The 6,040-nt window shown below is 57.6% G+C and overlaps 3 non-coding genes across 3 annotated transcripts in view; all 3 read left to right on the top strand.

The window, feature by feature from the left end:
- Positions 1-803: 803 nt before the first annotated feature.
- LOC140214525 (small subunit ribosomal RNA) lies at positions 804-2,619 on the top strand. The gene has a single exon (XR_011891462.1). It is a non-coding gene; the product is annotated as a small subunit ribosomal RNA (ribosomal RNA).
- Positions 2,620-4,193: 1,574 nt separating this feature from the next.
- On the top strand, positions 4,194-4,346 carry LOC140214532 (5.8S ribosomal RNA). Its single transcript, XR_011891469.1, has one exon. It is a non-coding gene; the product is annotated as a 5.8S ribosomal RNA (ribosomal RNA).
- A 1,146-nt stretch (positions 4,347-5,492) lies between these two features.
- LOC140214528 (large subunit ribosomal RNA) overlaps positions 5,493-6,040 on the top strand; it is a 3,959-nt gene continuing 3,411 nt past the window's right edge. Inside the window, exon 1 of the ribosomal RNA XR_011891465.1 lies at positions 5,493-6,040. This exon is cut by the window's right edge and continues 3,411 nt beyond it. This is a non-coding gene — a ribosomal RNA (large subunit ribosomal RNA).

Below are 6,040 nucleotides of genomic sequence, written 5' to 3'. Positions count from 1 at the left end.
GGGGCCCCGTAGGGCGACAGAAAGGCAATTGTGCAGGAAACCGTACTGGCCATTAGCGAGAAATTGCCGTTCGCGCATTCGGTAGACGCGCTGCGCTTTCACGACTTCGGCATTGTGCTGCCGACGTAAGCTTTCAATCTTGCTCGCGGCGTTACGAGGCGGCACGATTTTCGCCAAACGCTCGTCGAAAGTGGCACGAGTACGGCCCCATGGAGGTCTGGGTACTTATCGCTGCTATTATATGGGGGTCCCAGAGAGCAGTCGCCCCCAAAGCGACCTGGGTGTTTGATATGCGGCGGGCTTCGTGCCCGTCAAGCGTGTCCCCGGTATCGCTCCCGTGGATCCCACAGCTGACGTCTGCAGCCTCATCCGCTTGATGCGTTAGGGGCTGGTTGTCGGACGACGCTTTTTCCACGATATCGAAGTGTGTTCCGCATCGTCCTCGGACGAATCAAATACGAAAGCGCCGAAGGCGCGGGCGTGACCCGTCGCCTAGCGGCTTTGCCGTCTCGGCTACGTTGCAAGTGTCGGTCGGTCCACCAGTGCTGCGGGCTCGAGAGAAACCGCAAGCCGCGATCGAGTCGACACAACCGGTCTATCGAGAATGTTGCGTGCTTCTTGCCGCGTGGCGATACCCGGCCCTGCGGGGAGGGCGCCGTAGCGAGCTCGAACGCCGTCGTCTCGGACTGTGCAAAGTGCTACCCTTTGCGAGAACGAAGCGTGTTGGGGCGCCTGAAGGTGGCCTCGGCATCGCAAAAACGGCGTCCGGCCTGCTTGAAAGGCTGGACGCGCAGTTGAACGATTACCTGGTTGATCCTGCCAGTAATCATATGCTTGTCTCAAAGATTAAGCCATGCATGTCTAAGTACATGCCGAAATAAGGCGAAACCGCGAATGGCTCATTAAATCAGTTATGGTTCCTTAGATCGTTTCTTCCTACTTGGATAACTGTGGCAATTCTAGAGCTAATACATGCAGTGAGCCTGAAGCCCTTTGGGCGACGGGTGCTTTTATTAGACCAAGATCGATCGGGTTTCGGCCCGTATTGTGTGGTGACTCTGGATAACTTTGTGCTGATCGCATGGCCACGAGCCGGCGACGTTTCTTTCAAGTGTCTGCCTTATCAACTTTCGATGGTAGGTTACTTGCTTACCATGGTTGTTACGGGTAACGGAGAATCAGGGTTCGATTCCGGAGAGGGAGCCTGAGAAACGGCTACCACATCCAAGGAAGGCAGCAGGCGCGCAAATTACCCACTCCCGGCACGGGGAGGTAGTGACGAAAAATAACAATACGGGACTCTTTTGAGGCCCCGTAATTGAAATGAGTACACTCTAAATCCTTTAACGAGGATCAATTGGAGGGCAAGTCTGGTGCCAGCAGCCGCGGTAATTCCAGCTCCAATAGCGTATACTAAAGCTGCTGCGGTTAAAAAGCTCGTAGTTGGATCTCAGTTCCAGACGAGTAGTGCATCTACCCGATGCGACGGCTCGGACTGAACATCATGCCGGTCCTTTCTTGGTGCACTTCATTGTGTGCCTCGAGAAGGCCGGTGCTTTTACTTTGAAAAAATTAGAGTGCTCAACGCAGGCGAGTCGCCTGAATAAACTTGCATGGAATAATAGAACAAGACCTCGTTTCTGTTCTGTTGGTTTTTGGAATACGAGGTAATGATTAAGAGGGACAGACGGGGGCATTCGTATTGCGGCGCTAGAGGTGAAATTCTTGGACCGTCGCAAGACGATACTACTGCGAAAGCATTTGCCAAGAATGTTTTCTTTGATCAAGAACGAAAGTCAGAGGTTCGAAGGCGATCAGATACCGCCCTAGTTCTGACCATAAACGATGCCAACCAGCGATCCGCCTGAGTTACTCAAATGACTCGGCGGGCAGCTTCCGGGAAACCAAAGTGTTTGGGTTCCGGGGGAAGTATGGTTGCAAAGCTGAAACTTAAAGGAATTGACGGAAGGGCACCACCAGGAGTGGAGCCTGCGGCTTAATTTGACTCAACACGGGAAAACTTACCCGGCCCGGACACTGGGAGGATTGACAGATTGAGAGCTCTTTCTTGATTCGGTGGATGGTGGTGCATGGCCGTTCTTAGTTGGTGGAGCGATTTGTCTGGTTAATTCCGATAACGAACGAGACTCTAGCCTATTAAATAGGTGCGGGGTTCCCAGCACCTTACAACCTTCTTAGAGGGACAAGCGGCTCCTAGCCGCACGAAACAGAGCAATAACAGGTCTGTGATGCCCTTAGATGTCCGGGGCCGCACGCGCGCTACACTGAAGGAAGCAGCGTGTCTTTATCCCTGTCTGAAAGGACTGGGTAACCCGTGGAACTTCTTTCGTGATTGGGATAGGGGCTTGCAATTGTTCCCCTTGAACGAGGAATTCCCAGTAAGCGCGAGTCATAAGCTCGCGTTGATTACGTCCCTGCCCTTTGTACACACCGCCCGTCGCTACTACCGATTGAATGATTTAGTGAGGTCTTCGGACCGATGTCCGGCGCGGCCTTTCGGTTGCGCCGGTCTGTTGGAAAGATGACCAAACTTGATCATTTAGAGGAAGTAAAAGTCGTAACAAGGTTTCCGTAGGTGAACCTGCGGAAGGATCATTACCGGATTGTGAAGGGTGGCGAGCGCCATTGTTTCTACCCCGTGTGGGTGAAGCAGCTCGCTGCGCCCGACGCTTTCCGCCGCTGGCCCCGCTTGGACGCGGGGACGGCTATACCCGAACATGCCGGGGACTGCCTGAATTTTGAGGGGCGCCCCGTGCCAAATTTGTTGCGCCCAGTGGACGCCGGCTGCAACCTTGGACGGTTGGCTTGGCCGCGCCCGCGGGTAGAAACGGCGTAACGCACACTGGGTGGGCTTTCTGTCCGCTTTGGCGCTCTTGCGCGGAATGGGAGTAAGACGACCCGACCTGCTGCTTTGCCCAGTACGAGGGGAACGGCGAAGCGTGCGGTCGGTCAAGGAACTGACGGTCGAGAGCTAATGCCGCTGCCGCTTAGTACACACACGGAACCGTGGTGCGAGCGCTCTCCCGTCCTCCGCGGCAAACGCTGCCGAGTCTGAAAAGGCTGGCGGCTGCCGGTCGCTTCCTGCGGCGAGTATGGAGTAACGACCCGACTTTGTTGCCACCCAAGTACTAAAGGAACGGTGTGGCGCTCGGTCGGTCATGGAACTGTCGGTATGAGGGTGCGGCTGCCAAGTACGGAAGGAACCGTGGCCTAAAGTGCTCTCCCGTCCTCCGCGGCAAATGCCACCGAGTCCGAAAGGGCCGGAGGCTGCCGGTCGGCTCCTGCTCGTGACGCGCGAGGTGTCGAGATCGCGGTTTAATGCGACGACGTCTGCAGGCTATTCGCCCGCCGCCGAGGGAAAGGCGGCGTTGCTGCGAAGTACCGAAGGAAACGCGGCTTTGCTACGTCGGAAGCGTTCTGCGGTTAGCGGACTTGTGCGCTTTGGGAAGGCGCCGCACGTCGAAAGAGGAAGTACGGACAGACGAGGGACTGTAGTCCCGGTTTCGAACGCACTTGCGGCCAGGCCCTTGCTGGCTTCGTCTTCCGCCTCAAGTAGACTTGTTGTGGCGCCGGCGCAGGGAGCCGTCCCTGGCACTGGCCGAGTGGTTTTGGAGAGCTGCGCGAGTACGCGCGCCGGGCTCTTGTCTTTCGTCTCAAGTAGGCTGTTGGATCAACAGCGGTTATGCTGCGGCGATCTGCCGATGCGAAAGTGTGTGTGTGTTTGAGGCCCTTCTATGAACCTACTGCTGACTGAAGCGAAGCACGTCGATGGGGGTGAAGCCCTGCCCGTGGCCGTGTAGCCGTTAAAGACTCCACAGCGGCTTAGCCCTAATCATGGCTCTGTCGCTCTTTGCAATTTTTAGTGGAGCGATGTGAACGTGCACACGAGACACACGGGTCCGGTGGATGGTTGGCAGGTAAAACCGGCTTCGAGTGCGCGCAAACGGCATAAGGTGCCTCGAGGGCAAGCGAGGAAGGCGTGGGCGCAAAACACACGCGCGAGTAGCAGGAGTGGAGTGCCATTAGGCTTTCAGCTGCTGAGACGCGGCCGCCGAAAGAGCGAGACTGGAGGAGCGCACGCCGAAAGGCGCTCTTCGAAACCACACACAGGGAGACGCCACGTGCCTAAAACCCTGGTTGTACTGTACTGAATTGAACAAACTATTTTTCACGACTCTAAGCGGTGGATCACTCGGTTCTCGGGTCGATGAAGAACGCAGCCAGCTGCGAGACTTGGTGTGAATTGCAGGACACACTGAGCACTGATTCTTTGAACGCACATTGCGGCCTTGGGTCTTCCCTTGGCTTCGTCTGTCTGAGGGTCGGATCACATATCAAGAGAGACTTCGGCGCACAGGGAACGTGCGTCCGTCGACTCGTTTTGACCGCGTCGGCATCATGGACAGTACGTTGAGCGCTAAAGCCACGCGCCAGCGGCCTCACGAGAGGGAGACGGTGGCAAACCGTTGTGCCAATTCTTCGAAAAGACGGAAACGAGGCAATACTACTGCAGCGTGACGAGTGCGCGCCTCTAGTAAGACCGCCGCAGGATGGAGTCGGATACCTGCAGGGAAAGAGCGGTCCAAGCACGAGGCGCGAACGTCTGTTGCCATGTAGCGCGCACGTTTGCGAGAGAGTCGGAAGCGCACGCTTGCGTGCACGGAAAACGTGGGAATGAAACGCCGGCCGATTCCCGCGCCGTGCGCAAAGCCAGCGCGATCGCAATTTGCGCTGTTTGCCTTCGAAGTACGTCGAGCTCCAGAGCTGGTCGCTCGTTCACGTCACCGCAGTTGTGTGGGCGCCCTTCCGGGCTTCGTCGCAGGAATGGGAATCGGCAGATTCTTGCGAGGAGCGGGGAGGAGAAGGGTGGCCCCCGAAAGCGGTTCGACGCGACAGCGCAGTCTGCGAGCGAGAAGAGTCACGGCACGGCGGAGAATTGCCGCGAAACGGAAAATGTCTCCTTCGAGAGCGTGGGTGCCCCGTTGGCCGAGCTGAAGCGTTCCGTCGTAGTCCGCCGTCGGTCCAAGTGCTTCGCAGTCTCTGTCCCCTAAAGACTGGGCCACTCCAGTTGGGGCAGGGGCGACGCTACACGAGACGATGCCTCCCGCCAGGTTTTAGTCGCCCCTGCGGTGCCCGCTGAAGCGGCGCGCTGCTAAGGCGATCTTTGCCTCGGTGGTGTTTGGGCTTCAGACACGGTCGCTTACCACGCAACTGCTCGTGCGCCGCACGCGCGCAGGCGGTTCACCGCCTGCCAGCCTCGTCTATAAGTAGCTCCGTGTTGGGCGAAGGACGTGGTAGGGCGTCGCACTCGGTTGGCGCTGGGTTTTCGAACGTGTCGAGTCCTTTTCGGCATACCGCTCGTATGACGCACGCGCGCAGGCGTTGTGCCGCCTGCCAGCCTCGTCCGTAAGGACGTGGCAGGGCGTCGTACTCGGTCGTGCTGGAATGGGCGAAAGCGATGTATCCGTTGTCGACCTCAGATCAGGCGAGACAACCCGCTGAATTTAAGCATATCACTAAGCGGAGGAAAAGAAACCAACAGGGATTCCCCGAGTAGCTGCGAGCGAAACGGGACCGAGCCCAGCACCGAATCCCCCGTCCTTGCAGGCGGTCGGGAAATGTGGTGTATGGGAGGCGACGTTCTCGGGTGTTTGCGACGGTGCAAGTCCCCCTGACAGGGGCTTGTCCCAGAGTGGGTGCCAGGCCCGTCTCCGCCGTTGCGCGCCCGGGATGAAGCCTCCCGTGAGTCGGGTTGCTTGAGAGTGCAGCCCTAAGTGGGTGGTAAACTCCATCTAAGGCTAAATACGACCGAGAGACCGATAGTTCACAAGTACCGTGAGGGAAAGTTGAAAAGAACTTTGAAGAGAGAGTTCAAGAGTACGTGAAACCGCTTAGAGTAAAACGGGTGGGCCCTCGAAGCTCGAAAGCGGTGGGATTCAGTCTCCGGAAGACCGCGGAGCCGGCGGCGTCGGGTAAACGGCCCCCTTCGGGGGGCTGTTCCGGCTGCTGGCACGCAGAC

Source organism: Dermacentor andersoni, unplaced genomic scaffold (assembly GCF_023375885.2).
Source record: "Dermacentor andersoni unplaced genomic scaffold, qqDerAnde1_hic_scaffold ctg00000434.1, whole genome shotgun sequence".
In the NCBI taxonomy this organism is placed as follows: domain Eukaryota; kingdom Metazoa; phylum Arthropoda; class Arachnida; order Ixodida; family Ixodidae; genus Dermacentor; species Dermacentor andersoni.
The sequence above is the reverse complement of the archived record's forward strand: the minus strand, read 5'-3'. Positions and strand labels throughout refer to the sequence as shown.